A 22,539-nucleotide genomic window follows, 5' to 3' on the forward strand; every position below is an offset into this window, starting at 1 on the left:
TTTCCTGTAGTTATTGACCAGGTTTGCACACACTGTAGCAGGTATTTTGGCCCACTCTTCCATGCAGATCTTCTCTAGATCTGTCATGTTTTGCAGCTGTCGCCGGGCAACACAGACTTTCAACTCCCTCCACAGATTTTCTATTGGGTTGAGGTCTGGAGACTGGCTAGGCCACTCCAGGACCTTGAAATGCTTTTTACGGAGCCACTCCTTAGTTGCCCGGGCGGTGTGTTTGGGGTCATTGTCATGCTGGAAGACCCAGCCATGTTCCATCTTCAATGCTCTTACTGAGGGAAGGAGGTTTTTGCCCAAAATCTCACGATACATGGCCCCATTCATCCTCTCCTTAATACGGATCAGTCGTCCTGCCCCCTTTGCAGAAAAGCAGCCCCAAAGCATGATGTTTCCACCCCCATGCTTCACAGTGGGTATGGTGTTCTTGGGATGCCATTCATCATTCTTCTCCCTCCAAACACGGCGAGTGGAGTTTATACCAAAAACTTCGATTTTGCTCTCATCTGACCACATTACATTCTCCCAATCCTCCTCCTCCTCTGGATCATCCAGATGGTCACTGACAAACTGTAGACGGACCTGGACATGTGCTGGCTTCAGCAGGGGAACCTTTCGGGCCCTGCAGGATTTCAATCCATGACAACGTAGTGTGTTACTAATGGTAACCTTTGTGAATGTGGTCCCAGCTCTCTTGAGATCATTGACCAGGTCCCCCCATATAGTTCTGGGCTGATTCCTTACCATTCTCAAGATCATTGATACCCCACGAGGTGAGATCTTGCATGGAGCCCCAGTTCGAGGGAGATTGTCAGTGATCTTGTATTTCTTCCATCTTTTAATAATTGCACCAACAGTTGATCTCTTCTCACCAAGCTGCTTGCCTATTGTCAAGTAGCTCATCCCAGCCTTGTGAAGCTCTACAATTTTGTCCCTGGTGTCCTTAGACAGCTTTCTGGTCTTGGCCAAGAGGAAGCAGTCTGACTGTGTGAGGGTGTGGACAGGTGTCTTTTATACAGATAACCAGTTCAAACAGGTGCCATTAATACAGATAATGAGTGGAGGATAGAAGAGCTTCTTTAAGAAGAAGTAACAGGTCTGTGAGAGCTAGAAATCTTGCTGCTTGGTAGGTGTCCAAATATTTATTTTCCACAAGAATATACAAGTAAATTGTTTAAAAATCATACAATGTAATTTCCTTTTTTTTTTTCTTTCTTCAGATTCTGTCTCTCACAGTTGAAGTGTACCTATGATGGAAATTACAGACCTCTCTCATCTGTTTAAGTGGCACAATCGGTGGCTGTCCAAATACTTTTTTGCCCCACTGTATATATATTAGATACATGCATAGAGTCAGCACAGCCTCATAAACAAGTAAAATACTGGGTGCCCTCACAGGGAGTCATGACTTAAATAACAAATAGTGCTTTATTCCAAAAAAGAATTCTCACAGAGGCTCCAGATTTAATATCAACGTTTCAATTCAATGCCGTTTATTACAGTGGCAATGATGAAAATGCCACTTTAATAAACAGCATTGAAATGTTGATATTATAGCTGGAGCCGCAGTGAGAATTCTTTTTTAGAGTGACACACACTATATATATATATATATATATATATATATATATATATATACACACACACACACACACACACACACACACACACACACACACACACACACACACACACACACACACAAAATCCCGCACTCTCACCCATCCTGAACAGCTGCCGGGGTGCCAAATCAGAATCCAACCCACACAGAGGCGGGATATATATACACACATACATACTGTATATATTATATATACAAACACACGGAAACCCCCCTGGATCAATCCTGCATTTTCCCCTGACCCTGCCTGCCACTGCATTGCCATTCTGTTTCCTAGATGTGCCATGTTGGAAGTTTAAGTGCCACATGTTTGTGCCACCCACTGCTGTCGCTTAGCTTAGTCATCCAGCTATCTCGGTGCAATCTTTTGGCCTAAACTAAATAAAAACAATATTGTGAGGTGGTCAAAATTGACTGTAAATGAGTGGAAATGGATGTTATTGAGGTTAGTAATACTGTAAAAACAAAAACAAGTCCTAAATCTGTGATTTTACATGTTTTATGATTTTTGTAAAAAAAATACAAAACTAAAACTAAAACCCACAAGGGCGGTTAAGGCAAAACCAAATACCGTACCAAAACACAGAGGAGATACAGATTTGTGCCTGCGCACATCTTTAATCAAAATCACTGCATTCTTCTATTGTCATCTGTGGGCAAGCATGATTACCATGTGAAACGCTCCTGTTCTAGCACTTGACACCCGCTGCTTAATGGAGTACAGACAGGATAATAGGATAATAGTGCAATCACTGGATTCCTTAGGACAGCAGAAGCGTGGTGTGGGAATACAAAGCGAATGTATATTGTTGCTCTATATTATAGCTGTACACGTGATCTTTAATATGTTGTATGTATAAGGGAAATATATGCCTTGGCTGAGCACCCATACTTTTTATACATAGCTCAGCATATCATATCATGTGCTGTCAACTTTTCGAACATAACTTATAACAGCCAGTGGCTGGCATGGTACACTAGTACTTCATGGAGAGCCATATGGCTCCTACTTTCAGCCTGTGGTGCTAGATATAGATTATTTGAACAGAATAGTTTAACTGGCTGTTGAGCTGTTAACTTATCACTTTTGTGTCCAGACGCTCAATAAAACCCTGTGGAAACAAATGTCAAACAGTTTGTTTAATGTCACAATTTTCTTTGTGCTAATAATCACAGACTGGTGCTTAACCTCTGACCTGCATAGCAGAGATAGGAGCCAAGACTCATCAGTTTAATATGAGCTCAGCAGCGCTATATGCAACTTCTGCCAAAACCCTCATGAAACAGCTGCAACTCTTCACAAACACACACACACACACACACACACACACACACACACACACACACACCCCCCCCCCCCCCCCCCTTTGGACTATTCTTACCTAATTGCAGTTCCTTCTTATTTTTATGGAGAACATGACACTCTACCTGTATGCAGAGGTGGGTTTAGACTAGTGATGAGCGGGTTCGGTTTCTCGGAAACCGAACCCCCCCGAACTTCACGCTTTTTACACGGGTCCGAGGCAGACTCGGATCTTCCCGCCTTGCTCGGTTAACCCGAGCGCGCCCGAACGTCATCATCCCGCTGTCGGATTCTCGCGAGGCTCGGATTCTATCGCGAGACTCGGATTCTATATAAGGAGCCGCGCGTCGCCGCCATTTTCACACGTGCATTGAGATTGATAGGGAGAGGACGTGGCTGGCGTCCTCTCCGTTTAGAGTAGACTAGAGAGTAGTAGAGACACTTGATTTACTAATTTTGGGGAGCATATTAGGAGTACTACTTGCTGATAGTGTGACCAGTGACCACCAGTTTAATTAATCCGTTCTCTGCCTGAAAAAAAACGATACACAGTGTGACACAGTCACATACCATATCTGTGCTCAGCCTCAGTGTGCTGCATCATCTATGTAATACTGTATATCTGACTGTGCTGAGTGCTCACTGCTCACACAGCTTAATTGTGGGGGAGACTGGGGAGCAGTTATAGCAGGAGTACATATTTTAACAGTGCACACTTTTGCTGCCAGAGTGCCACTGCCAGTGTGACTGACCAGTGACCACTGACCACCAGTATATTGTGATTGTCTGCATGAAAAAGTTAAACACTCGTCGTGTGGTGTTTTTATTCTATAAACGCATTCTGCTGACAGTGTCCAGCAGGTCCGTCATTATATAATATATACCTGTCCGGCTGCAGTAGTTATATATATATATTTTTTATATCATTATCATCCAGTCTATATTAGCACTGCAGCAGACGCAGTACGGTAGTCCACGGCTGTAGCTACCTCTGTGTCGGCAGTCGCTCGTCCATCCATAATTGTATACCACCTACCCGTGGTGTTTTTTTTTTTCTATCTTCTTGATACTAGTAGCTTACTTTAGGAGTCTGCAGTGCTGAGCTGACAGTGTCCAGCAGGTCCGTCATTATATAATATATACCTGTCCAGCTGCAGTAGTGATATATATATATTTTTTATATCATTATCATCCAGTCTATATTAGCAGCAGACGCAGTACGGTAGTCCACGGCTGTAGCTACCTCTGTGTCGGCAGTCGCTCGTCCATCCATAATTGTATACCACCTACCCGTGGTGTTTTTTTTTTCTTTCTATCTTCTTGATACTAGTAGCTTACTTTAGGAGTCTGCAGTGCTGAGCTGACAGTGTCCAGCAGGTCCGTCATTATATAATATATACCTGTCCGGCTGCAGTAGCGATATATATATATATTTTTTTATATCATTATCATCCAGTCTATATTAGCAGCAGACGCAGTACGGTAGTCCACGGCTGTAGCTACCTCTGTGTCGGCAGTCGCTCGTCCATCCATAATTGTATACCACCTACCTGTGGTGTTTTTTTTTTCCCTATCTTCTTGATACTAGTAGCTTACTTTAGGAGTCTGCAGTGCTGAGCTGACAGTGTCCAGCAGGTCCGTCATTATATAATATATACCTGTCCGGCTGCAGTAGTGATATATATATATATTTTTTATATCATTATCATCCAGTCTATATTAGCAGCAGACGCAGTACGGTAGTCCACGGCTGTAGCTACCTCTGTGTCGGCACTCGGCAGTCCATCCATAAGTATACTAGTATCCATCCATCTCCATTGTTTACCTGAGGTGCCTTTTAGTTGTGCCTATTAAAATATGGAGAACAAAAATGTTGAGGTTCCAAAAATAGGGAAAGATCAAGATCGACTTCCACCTCGTGCTGAAGCTGCTGCCACTAGTCATGGCCGAGACGATGAAATGCCAGCAACGTCGTCTGCCAAGGCCGATGCCCAATGTCATAGTACAGAGCATGTAAAATCCAAAACACCAAATATCAGTAAAAAAAGGATTCCAAAATCTAAAATAAAATTGTCGGAGGAGAAGCGTAAACTTGCCAATATGCCATTTACCACACGGAGTGGCAAGGAACGGCTGAGGCCCTGGCCTATGTTCATGGCTAGTGGTTCAGCTTCACATGAGGATGGAAGCACTCAGCCTCTCGCTAGAAAAATGAAAAGACTCAAGCTGGCAAAAGCACAGCAAAGAACTGTGCGTTCTTCGAAATCACAAATCCACAAGGAGAGTCCAATTGTGTCGTTTGCGATGCCTGACCTTCCCAACACTGGACGTGAAGAGCATGCGCCTTCCACCATTTGCACGCCCCCTGCAAGTGCTGGAAGGAGCACCCGCAGTCCAGTTCCTGATAGTCAGATTGAAGATGTCAGTGTTGAAGTACACCAGGATGAGGAGGATATGGGTGTTGCTGGCGCTGGGGAGGAAATTGACCAGGAGGATTCTGATGGTGAGGTGGTTTGTTTAAGTCAGGCACCCGGGGAGACACCTGTTGTCCGTGGGAGGAATAGGGCCATTGACATGCCTGGTGAAAATACCCAAAAAATCAGCTCTTCGGTGTGGAAGTATTTCAACAGAAATGCGGACAACATTTGTCAAGCCGTGTGTTGCCTTTGTCAAGCTGTAATAAGTAGGGGTAAGGACGTTAACCACCTCGGAACATCCTCCCTTATACGTCACCTGCAGCGCATTCATCATAAGTCAGTGACAAGTTCAAAAACTTTGGGCGACAGCGGAAGCAGTCCACTGACCAGTAAATCCCTTCCTCTTGTAACCAAGCTCACGCAAACCACCCCACCAACTCCCTCAGTGTCAATTTCCTCCTTCCCCAGGAATGCCAATAGTCCTGCAGGCCATGTCACTGGCAATTATGACGAGTCCTCTCCTGCCTGGGATTCCTCCGATGCATCCTTGCGTGTAACGCCTACTGCTGCTGGTGCTGCTGTTGTTGCTGCTGGGAGTCGATGGTCATCCCAGAGGGGAAGTCGTACTCGTAAGACCACTTTTACTACTTCCACCAAGCAATTGACTGTCCAACAGTCCTTTGCGAGGAAGATGAAATATCACAGCAGTCATCCTGCTGCAAAGCGGATAACTGAGGCCTTGGCATCCTGGGCGGTGAGAAACGTGGTTCCGGTATCCATCATTACTGCAGAGGCAACTAGAGACTTGTTGGAGGTACTGTGTCCCCGGTACAAAATACCATCTAGGTTCCATTTCTCTAGGCAGGCGATACCGAAAATGTACACAGACCTCAGAAAAAGACTCACCAGTGTCCTAAAAAATGCAGTTGTACCCAATGTCCACTTAACCACGGACATGTGGACAAGTGGAGCAGGGCAGGGTCAGGACTATATGACTGTGACAGCCCACTGGGTAGATGTATGGACTCCCGCCGCAAGAACAGCAGCGGCGGCACCAGTAGCAGCATCTCGCAAACGCCAACTCTTTCCTAGGCAGGCTACGCTTTGTATCACTGCTTTCCAGAATACGCACACAGCTAAAAACCTCTTACGGCAACTAAGGAAGATCATCGCAGAATGGCTTACCCCAATTGGACTCTCCTGTGGATTTGTGGCATCGGACAACGCCAGCAATATTGTGTGTGCATTAAATCTGAGCAAATTCCAGCACGTCCCATGTTTTGCACATACCTTGAATTTGGTGGTGCAGAATTATTTAAAAAACGAGAGGGGCGTGCAAGAGATGCTGTCGTTGGCCAGAAGAATTGCGGGACACTTTCGGCGTACAGGCACCACGTACAGAAGACTGGAGCACCACCAAAAACGCCTGAACCTGCCCTGCCATCATCTGAAGCAAGAAGTGGTAACGAGGTGGAATTCAACCCTCTATATGCTTCAGAGGTTGGAGGAGCAGCAAAAGGCCATTCAAGCCTATACAACTGAGCACGATATAGGAGGTGGAATGCACCTGTCTCAAGCGCAGTGGAGAATGATTTCAACGTTGTGCAAGGTTCTGCAACCTTTTGAACTTGCCACACGTGAAGTCAGTTCAGACACTGCCAGCCTGAGTCAGGTCATTCCCCTCATCAGGCTTTTGCAGAAGAAGCTGGAGACATTGAAGGAGGAGCTAACACTGAGCGATTCCGCTAGGCATGTGGGACTTGTGGATGGAGCCCTTAATTCGCTTAACAAGGATTCACGGGTGGTCAATCTGTTGAAATCAGAGCACTACATTTTGGCCACCGTGCTCGATCCTAGATTTAAAACCTACCTTGGATCTCTCTTTCCGGCAGACACAAGTCTGCTGGGGTTCAAAGAACTGCTGGTGACAAAATTGTCAAGTCAAGCGGAACGCGACCTGTCAACATCTCCTCCTTCACATTCTCCCGCAACTGGGGGTGCGAGGAAAAGGCTCAGAATTCCGAGCCCACCCGCTGGCGGTGATGCAGGGCAGTCTGGAGCGACTGCTGATGCTGACATCTGGTCCGGACTGAAGGACCTGACAACGATTACGGACATGTCGTCTACTGTCACTGCATATGATTCTCTCCCCATTGAAAGAATGGTGGAGGATTATATGAGTGACCGCATCCAAGTAGGCACGTCAGACAGTCCGTACTTATACTGGCAGGAAAAAGAGGCAATTTGGAGGCCCTTGCACAAACTGGCTTTATTCTACCTAAGTTGCCCTCCCACAAGTGTGTACTCCGAAAGAGTGTTTAGTGCCGCCGCTCACCTTGTCAGCATTCGGCGTACGAGGTTACATCCAGAAAATGTGGAGAAGATGATGTTCATTAAAATGAATTATAATCAATTCCTCCGTGGAGACATTCACCAGCAGCAATTGCCTCCACAAAGTACACAGGGAGCTGAGATGGTGGATTCCAGTGGGGACGAATTGATAATCTGTGAGGAGGGGGATGTACACGGTGATATATCGGAGGATGATGATGAGGTGGACATCTTGCCTCTGTAGAGCCAGTTTGTGCAAGGAGAGATTAATTGCTTCTTTTTTGGTGGGGGTCCAAACCAACCCGTCATTTCAGTCACAGTCGTGTGGCAGACCCTGTCACTGAAATGATGGGTTGGTTAAAGTGTGCATGTCCTGTTTATACAACATAAGGGTGGGTGGGAGGGCCCAAGGACAATTCCATCTTGCACCTCTTTTTTCTTTCATTTTTCTTTGCGTCATGTGCTGTTTGGGGGGTGTTTTTTGGAAGGGCCATCCTGCGTGACACTGCAGTGCCACTCCTAGATGGGCCAGGTGTTTGTGTCGGCCAGTAGGGTCGCTTAGCTTACTCACACAGCTACCTCATTGCGCCTCTTTTTTTCTTTGCGTCATGTGCTGTTTGGGGAGTAGTTTTTTGGAAGGGCCATCCTGCGTGACACTGCAGTGCCACTCCTAGATGGGCCAGGTGTTTGTGTCGGCCACTAGGGTCGCTTAGCTTACTCACACAGCTACCTCATTGCACCTCTTTTTTTCTTTGCGTCATGTGCTGTTTGGGGAGTGTTTTTTGGAAGGGCCATCCTGCGTGACACTGCAGTGCCACTCCTAGATGGGCCAGGTGTTTGTGTCGGCCACTAGGGTCGCTTAGCTTACTCACACAGCTACCTCATTGCGCCTCTTTTTTTCTTTGCGTCATGTGCTGTTTGGGGAGTGTTTTTTGGAAGGGCCATCCTGCGTGACACTGCAGTGCCACTCCTAGATGGGCCAGGTGTTTGTGTCGGCCACTTGGGTCGCTTAGCTTAGCCATCCAGCGACCTCGGTGCAAATTTTAGGACTAAAAATAATATTGTGAGGTGTTCAGAATAGACTGAAAATGAGTGGAAATTATGGTTATTGAGGTTAATAATACTTTGGGATCAAAATGACCCCCAAATTCTATGATTTAAGCTGTTTTTTAGGGTTTTTTGAAAAAAACACCCGAATCCAAAACACACCCGAATCCGACAAAAAAAATTCGGTGAGGTTTTGCCAAAACGCGTTCGAACCCAAAACACGGCCGCGGAACCGAACCCAAAACCAAAACACAAAACCCGAAAAATTTCCGGTGCTCATCACTAATTTAGACCTCATGGGGCCCTAAGCAAGATACCGGTTTAGGCCACCCTTTTTTTTTTTTTTTTTTTTTTTCCTACATACACTTTCGGATTTAATTTTTGTGGTAGGTGATTTGGGGTTTTCAGGATCATTTATTTCTGTGCTCCGCACCTTGTATAATATTTACAGCTCATAGGTTTCCTGTAATGGCTTCCTCACTATTCAAAGGGGAACGCTCCAAGGGTGTTCCTTGTCACCTCTCCTGTTTGCGATAGCCATCAATCCTCTGGCAATCGCCATTCGCTCTTCTCATACAGTATCTGGTATTTCGGTTGGCCCTGTGACCCTGATGGTAGTGATATGCTTTTATTTTTGTTGAATCCTACATCTTCCATTCCAGTTGTAATTTATCTTATATCATCCTTTTGGCTGCCTTTTAGGGCTACAGGGTCAATTTCGACAAATCAGAGATTTTACCTGTATCTGTCGTTTGTGCAAGCCTTCAAACCCCTCCCGTGTAAAATTAAGTATTTAGGTGTACATTTTACTTCCGATATTTCCCACTTATATGAGGCCAATTTTAACTTGCGGATAGCTAAAATCAGTTCTCTACTGAAGAGTTGGAAATTGATGCATATATCTATGCCTGGCCGCATTACAATCCTGAAAACGATATTTCCAAAAATATTTTATGCTATGCAGATGCTCCCAATTGCTCTTTCCTCTAGTGATACAAAAAATTGAATAGTCTTATGTCTTGTTTTATATGGCGGGTAAAAAAAACCTTTCCTATAAAACCAGACTTTTATACCCCAAGATAGTCAATATACCATCAGTCAAGCACTAGACAACTATGGCCCTCATTCCGAGTTGATCGCTCGCAAGGCGATTTTAGCAGAGTTACACACGCTAAGCCGCCGCCTACTGGGAGTGAATCTTAGCTTCTTAAAATTGCGAACGATGTATTCGCAATATTGCGATTACAAACTACTTAGCAGTTTCAGAGTAGCTTCAGACTTACTCGGCATCTGCGATCAGTTCAGTGCTTGTCGTTCCTGGTTTGACGTCACAAACACACCCAGCGTTCGCCCAGACACTCCCCCGTTTCTCCGGCCACTCCTGCGTTTTTTCCGGAAACGGTAGCGTTTTTATCCACACGCCCATAAAACGCCGTGTTTCCGCCCAGTAACACCCATTTCCTGTCAATCACACTACGATCGCCGGAGCGAAGAAAAAGCCGTGAGTAAAAATACTATCTTCATTGTTAAATTACTTGGCGCAGTCGCAGTGCGAATATTGCGCATGCGTACTAAGCGGAATTTCACTGCGATGCGATGAAAATTACCGAGCGAACGACTCGGAATGAGGGCCAATGTTCCAAAGATAGGGCCTAATTCAGACCTGATCACAGCAGCAAATGTGTTAGCTAATGGACAATACCATGTGCACGCCACTGCAGGAAGGGGGGGGGGGGGGGGGAGGGGCAGATATTACATGTGCAGAGAGAGTTAGATTTGGGTGGGGTGTGTTCAAACTGAGATCTAAATTGCAGTGTAATAATAACTCAGCCAGTATTTACCCTGCACAGTAACAATATAACCCACCCAAATCTAACTCTCTCTGCACATGTTATATCTGCCACTCCTGCAGTGCAGCATGGTTTTGCCCATTAGCTAACAAATTTGCTGCTGCGATCAGGTCTGAATTAGGCCCATGGTCAGTTGATGTCCCATCATTAGCCTCTGACAAACAACTTGTTCAACACTATACCTCCACTTCACTTCCACTCCAATTCAGCATGCTTACAAAGGCCCACGTTTTGCACAGAGCATATATCTCTTCTGGTTAATGAAAACATGGTTGCAAATGAATCAGGATCTTGTATGAGGTGTTATGCCTCTAAGGCAAGATTTCTAGAGTGTAGATGGAATTGTAGAAACATTTGTAAATTCTGGAATAAAGTAATGTTTTTTTTTTTAAACACATCATTCTCTCTTCATTTGCAACCGGATGCACTAATGTGTCTCTGTTCGAACATCGTATATTGGAACTTAGGTTCTAACAAAGGGCCTTATTCAGTAGCCAATGCTACTGAGATGCGATCGCATCTTACTGTGTTCCGCCACACTGTGCACACACAGGGGCCGCTCTGCAAATGCGCAGACAGGGAGATGCAATCTCAGTAATGCGAACGCCTCTGCGTGGCTGTCAGAGGCAGCAACACAGCGTTGCGGGGCTAGCGACAGGGAGCTACAGGGGCGTGGTGTCTAAAACACGTGGGTTCAGGGTGGTAACGTGAGGACACACACGGCCGCTGTGACAGGGAAAATGGCTGCAGTGGCAGGAGGGCTTCCCTTATTCAGCGATGTGATCACAATTGAATTGCAATCTCATCGCTGGCCGCCATTAGCATGAGTAGACAGGTTTTTACAATAAATGGGGTTTATATCTAGACACCTTTGATGATTCAACACAATTTCACATTTAGCAGTTGTTTAAATCTACGGAATGGTTTTTGTATTAACAATTACTTTCAGCATCCTCGTCCAGTGCTACCACTTAGGCTATATTTACTGCTTACAGACTGTGTATTATTTACTGAATACTACCATAGCAGCTATCCTTTTTCCAGAACACCTGCCTTCATCCATTCTCCCTTGTGCCCCTCTTGTCATCCCCCCTTCCTTTTTCTTGTCTCTTGGTATGGTATATTTCACATGGTCAGTATAACCGGGATAAGGTCATTAGGTCGACCAGACTTAGGTCGACCCCTATTGTTCGACATGGTCACTAGGTTGACCTGAACAATGTCGACAGGAGTTTTTCACATCTGTTTTAATTTTTTTAACTTTTTCATACTTTTACGATCCATGTGGACTATGATTGGGAACAATAACCTGTGCCGAGCGCAGCCAGTCACCTTGCCCGAAGGAGGGGACACGGTGCACTAATTGGGGCTCCCCGTCACTTCATGAAGAAAACAACACCAAAAAAAGTTAAAAAACTCAACTCAACCTTTTACCATGTTGACCTAATGCATGTCAACCAATAGTGGTCGACCTAATGACTGTCAACCTAGAGACCCAAACCCGTATAACCACTGAACTGATCTACACTCCTTTCTCTATAAGGTCGGATGTTTGATTTTGTTTTTTATGTGTTAAATTACTGATTTATTTCTATATGTATTTGATTTTTTTTTAAACTATGTTCAATACAAATATCTCCCAAAGGAAGAAAGAACCTTTATGGATTGCTCACTTCTATACCTCAAGTCTTGCTGCGCGTTCATTAAGATGACTATGAAAATTGTTTTATAACTTTTTAGGGTTTGGAATAATGTTTTTCTCATCCATTGTTAGGAATACTGGTACTTGTTGTTTTATACTGTGTACTTTTTGATAACTGAAAATAAATTTTAAAAAATAATAAGAATTTACTCACCGGTAATTCTATTTCTCGTAGTCCGTAGTGGATGCTGGGTACTCCGTAAGGACCATGGGGAATAGACGGGCTCCGCAGGAGACTGGGCACTCTTAAAAGAAAGATTAGGTACTATATCTGGTGTGCACTGGCTCTTCCCTCTATGCCCCTCCTCCAGACCTCAGTTAAGGAAACTGTGCCCGGAAGAGCTGACTATACTAGGAAAGGATTTGGAATCCAGGGTAATACTCATACCAGCCACACCAATCACACTGTACAACTTGTGATAACCATACCCAGTTAACAGTATGAACAACAACTGAGCCTCAGTCAACAGATGGCTCAAAACAATAACCCTTTAGGTAAGCAATAACTATATACATGTATTGCAGAGAGTCCGCACTTTGGGACGGGCTCCCAGCATTCACTACGGACTACGAGAAATAGAATTACCGGTGAGTAAATTCTTATTTTCTCTGACGTCCTAGTGGATGCTGGGTACTCCGTAAGGACCATGGGGATTATACCAAAGCTCCCAAACGGGCGGGAGAGTGCGGACGACTCTGCAGCACCGAATAAGCAAAGGCAAGGTCCTCCTCAGCCAGGGTATCAAACTTGTAGAATTTAGCAAATGTGTTTGAACCCGACCAAGTAGCAGCTCGGCAAAGTTGTAAAGCCGAGACCCCTCGGGCAGCCGCCCAAGAAGAGCCCACCTTCCTCGTGGAATGGGCTTTTACTGATTTAGGATGCGGCAATCCTGCCGCAGAATGAGCTTGCTGAATCGTGTTACAGATCCAGCGCGCAATAGTTTGCTTTGAAGCAGGAGCACCCAGCTTGTTGGGCGCATGCAGGATAAACAGCGAGTCAGTCTTCCTGACTCCAGCCGTCCTGGCTACATAGATTTTCAAAGCACTGACTACATCTAGTAACTTGGAGTCCTCCAAGTCCCGAGTAGCCGCAGGCACCACAATAGGTTGGTTCAAATGAAACGCTGATACCACCTTAGGGAGAAATTGGGGACGAGTCCTCAATTCTGCCCTGTCCATATGGAAGATCAGATAAGGGCTTTTACACGACAAAGCCGCCAATTCTGACACACGCCTAGCCGAAGCTAAGGCCAATAGCATGACCACTTTCCACGTGAGATATTTTAGTTCCACGGTCTTAAGTGGCTCAAACCAGTGGGATTTTAGGAAATCCAACACAACGTTAAGATCCCAAGGTGCCACTGGAGGCACAAAAAGGGGGCTGAATATGCAGCACTCCCTTAACAAACGTCTGAACTTCAAGTAGTGAAGCCAGTTCTTTTTGAAAGAAAATAGATAGAGCCGAAATCTGTACCTTTATGGATCCTAATTTTAGGCCCATAGTCACTCCTGACTGTAGGAAGTGCAGGAATCGACCCAGCTGGAATTCCTCTGTAGGGGCCTTCCTGGCCTCACACCAAGCAACATATTTTCGCCATATACGGTGATAATGTTGTGCTGTCACATCTTTCCTAGCCTTTATCAGCGTAGGAATCACTTCATCTGGAATGCCCTTTTCCGTTAGGATCCGGCGTTCAACCGCCATGCCGTCAAACGCAGCTGCGGTAAGTCTTGGAACAGACAGGGCCCCTGCTGTAACAGGTCCTGTCTGAGAGGCAGAGGCCATGGTTCCTCTGAGATCATTTCTTGTAGTTCTGGGTACCAAGTTCTTCTTGGCCAATCCGGAACGATGAGTATAGTTCTTACTCCTCTCTTTCTTACTATCCTCAGTACCTTGGGTATGAGAGGAAGAGGAGGGAACACATAAACCGACTGGTACACCCACGGTGTCACTAGTGCGTCCACAGCTATCGCCTGAGGGTCTCTTGACCTGGCGCAATATTTTTTTAGCTTTTTGTTGAGGCGGGACGCCATCATGTCCACCTGTGGCCGTTCCCAACGGTTTACAATCTGCGTGAAGACTTCTGGATGAAGTCCCCACTCTCCCGGGTGGAGGTCGTGCCTGCTGAGGAAGTCTGCTTCCCAGTTGTCCACTCCCGGAATGAACACTGCTGACAGTGCTAGCACGTGATTTTCCGCCCATCGGAGAATCCTTGTGGCTTCTGCCATCGCCATCCTGCTTCTTGTGCCGCCCTGGCGGTTTACATGGGCGACCGCCGTGATGTTGTCTGATTGAATCAGCACTGGTTGGTTTTGAAGCAGGGGCTCTGCTTGACTCAGGGCGTTGTAAATGGCCCTTAGTTCCAGTATATTTATGTGTAGTGAAGTCTCCTGACTTGACCACTGTCCCTGAAAGTTCCTTCCCTGAGTGACTGCCCCCCATCCTCGGAGGCTTGCGTCCATGGTCACCAGGATCCAGTCCAGTATGCCGAATCTGCGGCCCTCGAGAAGATGAGCACTCTGCAGCCACCACAGCAGAGACAGGGTGATCAACCGATGCATCTGAAGATGCGATCCGGACCATTTGTCTAACAGATCCCACTGAAAGATCCTTGCATGGAACCTGTCGAAGGGAATTGCTTCGTAAGAAGCCACCATCTTTCCCAGGACTTGCGTGCAGTGATGCACCGACACCTGTTTTGGTTTCAGGAGGTCCCTGACCAGCGATGACAATTCCTGGGCCTTCTCCACCGGGAGAAACACCTTCTTCTGTTCTGTGTCCAGAATCATGCCCAGGAAGAGCAGACGCGTCGCAGGAATCAGCTGCGACTTTGGGATATTCAGAATCCAGCCGTGCTGTTGCAACACTTCCCGAGAAAGTGCTACGCTGACTAACAACTGCTCTCTGGACCTCGCCTTTATAAGTAGATCGTCCAAGTACGGGATAATTATAACTCCCTTCTTCCGAAGGAGTATCATCATTTCGGCCATTACCTTGGTAAATACCCTTGGTGCCGTGGACAGACCAAACGGCAACGTCTGGAATTGGTTATGACAGTCCTGTACCACAAACCTGAGGTACTCCTGGTGAGGTGGGTAAATGGGGACATGCAGATAAGCGTCCTTGATGTCCAGCGACACCATAAAATCTCCCTCTTCCAGGCTTGCAATAACCGCCCTGAGCGATTCCATTTTGAACTTGAACGTCCTTACATAAGTGTTCAAGGATTTTAAATTTAGAATGGGTCTCACCGAACCGTCCGGTTTCGGTACCACAAACATTGTGGAATAGTAACCCCGTCCCTGTTGAAGGAGGGGAACCTTGATAATCACCTGCTGAAGGTACAGCTTGTGAATAGCCGCCAGCACTACCTCCCTTTCCCTGGGAGCCGCTGGCAATGCTGATTTGAGGTAACGGCGAGGGGGAGTCGCCTCGAACTCCAGCTTGTATCCCTGAGATACCACTTGTAAAACCCAGAGATCCACCTGTGAGCTCCTTTAGGATGGCCGTATCCTGAGACGGCAGTGCCACCCTTTTAGATAATCGTGTGAGCGCCTTGTCCACCCTAGGGGATGTCTCCCAGCGTAACCTATCCGTTGGCGGGAAAGGGTACGCCATCAGTAACCTATTAGAAACCACTAGTTTCTTATCAGGGAAACACCACACTTCCTCACACAATTCATTTAATTCATCAGATGGGGGAAAAGTCACTGGCTGCTTTTTCTCCCCAAACATAATACCCTTTTTAGTGGTAACTGGGTTAATGTCAGAAATGTGCAACACATTTTTCATTGCCGTAATCATGCATCGGATGGCCCTTGTGGACTGTACATTTGTCTCATCCTCGTCTACACTGGAGTCAGACTCCGTGTCGACATCTGTGTCTGCCATCTGAGCTAGCGGGCGTTTTTGAGCCCCTGATGGTCTCTGAGACGCCTGGGCAGGCGCGGGCTGAGATGCCGGCTGTCCCAAGGCTGTTACGTCATCGAACCTTTTATGTAAAGAGTTGACACTGTCGGTTAATACCTTCCACATATCCATCCACTCTGGTGTCGGCCCCGTAGGGGGCGACATCACACTTATCGGCTCCTGCTCCGCCTCCACGTAGCCCTCATCAAACATGTCGACACAGCCGTACCAACACACCACACACACACACAGGGAATGCTCTGACTGAGGACAGGACCCCACAAAGTCCTTTGGGGAGACAGAGAGAGAGTATGCCAGCACACACCACAGCGCTATATAACACAGGGATTTCCACTATACTGTGATTTTTCCCAATAGCTGCTAATACACAAATTGCGCCTAAATTTATGTGCCCCCCCTCTCTTTTTTACCCTTGTCGTACTGGAAACTCCAGGGGAGAGCCTGGGGAGCGTCCTTCCAGCGGAGCTGTGAAGAGAAAATGGCGCTGGCTGTGCTGAGGAAGATAGCCCCGCCCCCTCAGCGGCGGGCTTCTCCCGCTTTTTATAATGTTAATGGCGGGGTTTTTTGCACATATACAGTGTTATACACTGTATTATGTGCTAATTTATGCCAAAAGGTAAACTAATTGCTGCCCAGGGCGCCCCCCCCAGCGCCCTGTACCCAACAGTGACCGGAGTGTGTGGTGTGCTATGGGAGCAATGGCGCACAGCTGCAGTGCTGTGCGCTACCTTAATGAAGACAGGAGTCTTCAGCCGCCGTTTTTCATCTTTATCTTCCGTCTTCTGGCTCTGCAAGGGGGACGGCGGCGCGTCTCCGGGAACGGACGATCGAGGTCGGGCCCTGTGTTCGATCCCTCTGGAGCTAATGGTGTCCAGTAGCCTTAGAAGCAAAAGCTAACTGCAAGCAGGTAGGTTTGCTTCTCTCCCCTCAGTCCCTCGTAGCAGTGAGTCTGTTGCCAGCAGATCTCACTGAAAATAAAAAACCTAACAAATACTTTCTTTTCTAGTGAACTCAGGAGAGCCCACTAGGTGCATCCAGCTCTGGCCGGGCACAGATTCTAACTGAGGTCTGGAGGAGGGGCATAGAGGGAGGAGCCAGTGCACACCAGATATAGTACCTAATCTTTCTTTTAAGAGTGCCCAGTCTCCTGCGGAGCCCGTCTATTCCCCATGGTCCTTACGGAGTACCCAGCATCCACTAGGACGTCAGAGAAATATATTTTAAAAAGCTCACATTTCTACAAAACAACCAATGGTTTTACTAGTATATATCCTTGTATAACCATATAAGCTGGCTTCATAATTCTTCACAGGTGGTTCAATGTAAACAAATTAACAAAGTGTAAGAACTTACCACTTTCTCAACTGGTTAGGATTGGACATAAAACTACGTCTTTAAAAAAAAATATTAAAGAACAGTCAGAGATATATAAGAGCAGATTCCTTGAGAAAGGATATCCCCTAACAATATGTATTTATTACCAGTTATTTATATAGCGCACACATATATAGCAACGCTTTACAGAGAATATATGGCCATTCACATCAGTCCCTCTCCCAGTGGAGCTTATTATCTAAATTTCCTACCACATGTACACACACACACACACACACACACACACACACACACACACACACACACACACACACACACACACACACACAGGTTATTTTTTGTTGGGAGCCAATTAACCTACCAGTATATTTTTGGATTGTGGGAGGAAAATGGAGGACCCTGAGGAAACCCACGAAAGCATGGGAAGAATATCCAAACTCCACACAGTTAGGGCCATGGTAGGAATTGAACCCATGACCTCAGTGCTTTGAGTCATAAATAATAACCCTTACATCATCTGTGATGTCCAATCAATGCTGCTATAGATAAGGCCAGGAAATTAGAAAGAAGTAGCTTGATTAGATATAAAACAGAAAATATAAGAGTAAAAAATATGTTTACGGATTTTTACTATCTCTTTATAATGCAATACATTTGCTCCAGTGATGAAATTCAAAAAATACCATCGGAAGACATTGCAGTGAGACCTGATTTAGTATTCAGGAAAGCCAGAACATTAAAATCATACATGGTGCAGAGTCTATACCTAGTTTGAGTGAAAATATTAAGCGGTTTATTCATGAAGCAGTGAAAAGTGTGGAGAAGTGAGCCAGTGTAGAAGTTGCCCATGGCAACCAATCAGTTGCTACATAAAAGTAAATAGAATGCACTTTATAAACATTACCTCAACAATGTTCGGTAGCCATAGGCAAATTCTCCACTGGCTCACTTCTCCACTCTTTTCACTGCTTCATGAATAGACCCCTAAGACTGGTCCCTGTCTTGGAAAACTTGAGGGTTTCTATACGTGGCAAATGTAAAGTGTGTCCACATGGGTTAAAAGAGACTAAGGAGTCTATTCATGAAGCAGTGAAGAGAGTGTAGAAGTGAGACAGTAGCAACCAATCAGTGCTGAGGTAACATTTATCAACTGCATTCTATAAAATTATAAATAGCCACTGATTGGTTGCCATGGGCAACTTCGCCACTGGCTCACTTCACACTTTTCACTGCTTCATGAATAGACCCCTAAATCCTTTAAATATGACAGAGGTTCTCAAACACGGTCCTCAAGGCACCACAACTGTCCAGGTTTTAGGCATATCCATAGCTCAGAACAGAAGGATAAATCAAATTGTCTAAGGTGCTAATTAAGTAAACTGTGGCTAAGCATAGATAAACTTAAAACCTGGACCGTTGGTATGCCTTGAGGACCGCGTTTGAAAACCTCCGACATATGAACAAAACCCTAACAAAGGGCCTAATTCAGATCTAATCGCAGCAGCAAATTCGTTTGCTAATGGGCAAAACCATGTGCACTGCAGGGCGGAGGGCAGATATAACATGGGCAGAGAGAGTTAGATTTGGGTGGGGTGTATTCAGACTGAAATCTAAATTGCAGTGTAAAAATAAAGCAGCCAGTATTTACCCTGCACAGAAACAAAATAACCCACCCAAATCTAACTCTCTCTGCACATGTTATATCTGCCCCCCTGCAGTGCACATGGTTTTGCCAATTAGCTAACAAATTTGCTGCTGCGATCAGATCTGAATTACCCCCAAAGTATTTGAAATGAAGGGGTTAATCAGTTCTAATGCCACTTTTGTAATCTATTTGTTGGTCTGTGGATGCGGCAAGAGATATGTTGGGAAAGCCAAAAGAGAAACATAAAGAACATGGTAGAAAATAATCGTGTCCGTCAACATGTTAAACAATGTCAAGCTAGCAATATTACGACCCTGCGGTTCATGGGTGTTGAACTCATAAGAGGAGGTAATAGGTTTAACTGATTAAGGGAGAGTGAAACATTCTTCATCGCTGCTAATAGGATCACCGGGGGCTATCCTATTAGCCCCGATGCCGGCACTTATCACGGACTTATCCCCGATCCCATGTGTTTTTCGTGCGATCATGGGTCCAATTTCGTGTGATCAGCTGAAATTGCATCAAGGATAATAGGAGACCACTTAGTATCCAAATGGATTAAATCAGTGGTGGCCAACGCGTGGCTCTTGAGCCACATGCGGCTCTTTCTTTATTCAAATGTGGCTCCCAACACTCAAAGTCACGTGACCACAAGTGATCTGTAAACTGCTGCACTCCAGCCAGACATGCAGCAGCACTACGTAGACTGAGAACTGAGGGAGGCAAATACACATGGGGGAGCTGGCTGGAGTGACACATGGGGGAACTGGAGTGTATTATGTGAATCTGGCTTTTCAATATATTTTATGCGGATCTGGCTTTTTCCATTATTTGATGTAGAAGTGGCTTTTTCATTGTATTTTATGTTGGATCTGGCTTTTTCAATGTATTTTATTTTTGCAAGTGGGCCTTCAGCTCAAAGTCGGCTCTTTGATGTACCTAACAAGATTTCTTGGATCTTTGCCTCTGACTGGTTGGCCACCCCTGGATTAAATGAAAGTTATGAAAACACCCCTTTTTTATTTAAGCCCCGTTGTCTGACAATGGTTTTATATCTTGTGAATCTGTGTTCATTATTCTATTGTAATTATAGTATGTTTGTGAAAGTATTTTAATGGCATGAATGTATTGTTACGTATCAAATGTTAACTCAGAAATTTTGCAGTGGCTCTTTCTATTAGAGAGACTTGTGAGCTTTGAATTACATGCTTTGGATATTAGATCAGAACAAATTTTGTTGTGTTGAATATAATTACAAAGTAATAATAGAGCTACTTATTTATGTTGGTTTTAAAGTTTTTATGTTATTATATGTTAATATGCTCATTTTTTATCATGTTTTATTACACTTTGTTAATTACCACTTGCGTGATATTTTTTACATTGATCTGGGTATAGTGAGTATGTTTTTATTGTAAAATTATAACATTTTTATTATAAAACTGCATCAAATTATACATATATAAATTTTTACAATAAATTAATTAAAAATAAAAATTCATAATCAACAAAGAAAATCTTGCAATGATGTCATAGATAATTATCTCTAATGACACAGAACCTTCACCATTTATTTCTATGGTATTTCCAAACCAAGTCAAAACAAACAAATAAAAAAAAAAGTTTCTTTACTCAAATGAGTCCCCACTTATAACCTTTAAACCATCATCTTCATGTCCCTTATAGGAGCCCAGACAAACTCAGACTCACACCTATTCATACTCCCTCCACCACCAAACATCCCTCCCGATTCACACTCATCCATACTCCATCTGTGTATAGTGAGACCACCTGTGATGAATTATGCAGCTACCTAATGCGGTTATACGAGGATATATACTAGTAAAATCTCGGTGAGCTGTTTTGTAGACGTGAGCTATTTAATGAATCTATGGATGATACTAAGCAGCCCTCTGATGAAGTCTATGTGACGAAACACATAGGGGCGTGGCTTGGCGTGGTGACGTTCCTGGTCTGGAATGACTCTGTGAAGTGTTACACAAAGGGGGCGACCCGGCACCGGTCTAAAAATAGTTTTTGATTACAGAAAAACCAAATTTGGACAATTTTCAAGTAAAATCTTTAATATAATGTCCAGTTTGGGGGTGCGCCCAGAGCCAGTGACATATGCATAAACAAAAGGGAGAAAGAAGAAGGCTCTTGTGTGGGCGCACTCATTAATGGTAGTTAAATAACTAGAATGAATAACACTAGGTTGATTAGTCAGCAGATAAAACAAAATTTATTTGGAAATATTAAGAATATAATTGCCCCTGGTTGAGGAGATGTGAATGATCCCAGATAAAAATGTTCTGGTCCTGCCTCAGGAAATGAGATGGAGAGGGGTAGAGACACTGCAAGTCATAAACCCTTTCTCACCCGGCCAGTACAGATGATCTGTGTTAATGAGATCAATTAAGTCAATTGATTTTAGATTCTGTCATAATCCTAATGAAGGAATAACAGCTATTATGGCAATGAGTAATAATAGAAACAAATCAAAGGATATACCAGGGTAAAGAAAGAAAAGGATAGGAACAAATGGTGATGCTGCTGTTGGAGTCACATACCACACATCATATGCAATGATTGATGTTCTACAACACTGAGTATTCCCTGTGAGTCTCCACCTCAGGTACTAACTCAGCCCACACTGTTTCGCTTCCAAGATCATTGCATATGATGTGTGGTATGTGACTCCAACAGCAGCATCACCATTTGTTCCTATCCTTTTCTTTCTTTACCCTGGTATATCCTTTGATTTGTTTCTATTATTACTCATTGCCATAATAGCTGTTATTCCTTCATTAGGATTATGACAGAATCTAAAATCAATTGACTTAATTGATCTCATTAACACAGATCATCTGTACTGGCCGGGTGAGAAAGGGTTTATGACTTGCAGTGTCTCTACCCCTCTCCATCTCATTTCCTGAGGCAGGACCAGAACATTTTTATCTGGGATCATTCACATCTCCTCAACCAGGGGCAATTATATTCTTAATATTTCCAAATAAATTTTGTTTTATCTGCTGACTAATCAACCTAGTGTTATTCATTCTAGTTATTTAACTACCATTAATGAGTGCGCCCACACAAGAGCCTTCTTCTTTCTCCCTTTTGTTTATGACTCTGTGAAGGAAAGGACTTCTTGGAGAAATCCTTTATATGTGAATACCTGCGGTGGATAAACCGCCAACATTGGTACGCATGCCATTTATCAAAAACCTGGTGTGATTGCAACAATATAGACTGCTTTTGCATGTGTGAAGCTCGGAAAGTAAAATAACAGGCCCCAATTTACCTACAAAGTGTCCTCTTATGTGTGGATGAAAATCAGTGTAT

Source organism: Pseudophryne corroboree, chromosome 2 (genome assembly GCF_028390025.1).
Source record: "Pseudophryne corroboree isolate aPseCor3 chromosome 2, aPseCor3.hap2, whole genome shotgun sequence".
Lineage (NCBI taxonomy): Eukaryota > Metazoa > Chordata > Amphibia > Anura > Myobatrachidae > Pseudophryne > Pseudophryne corroboree.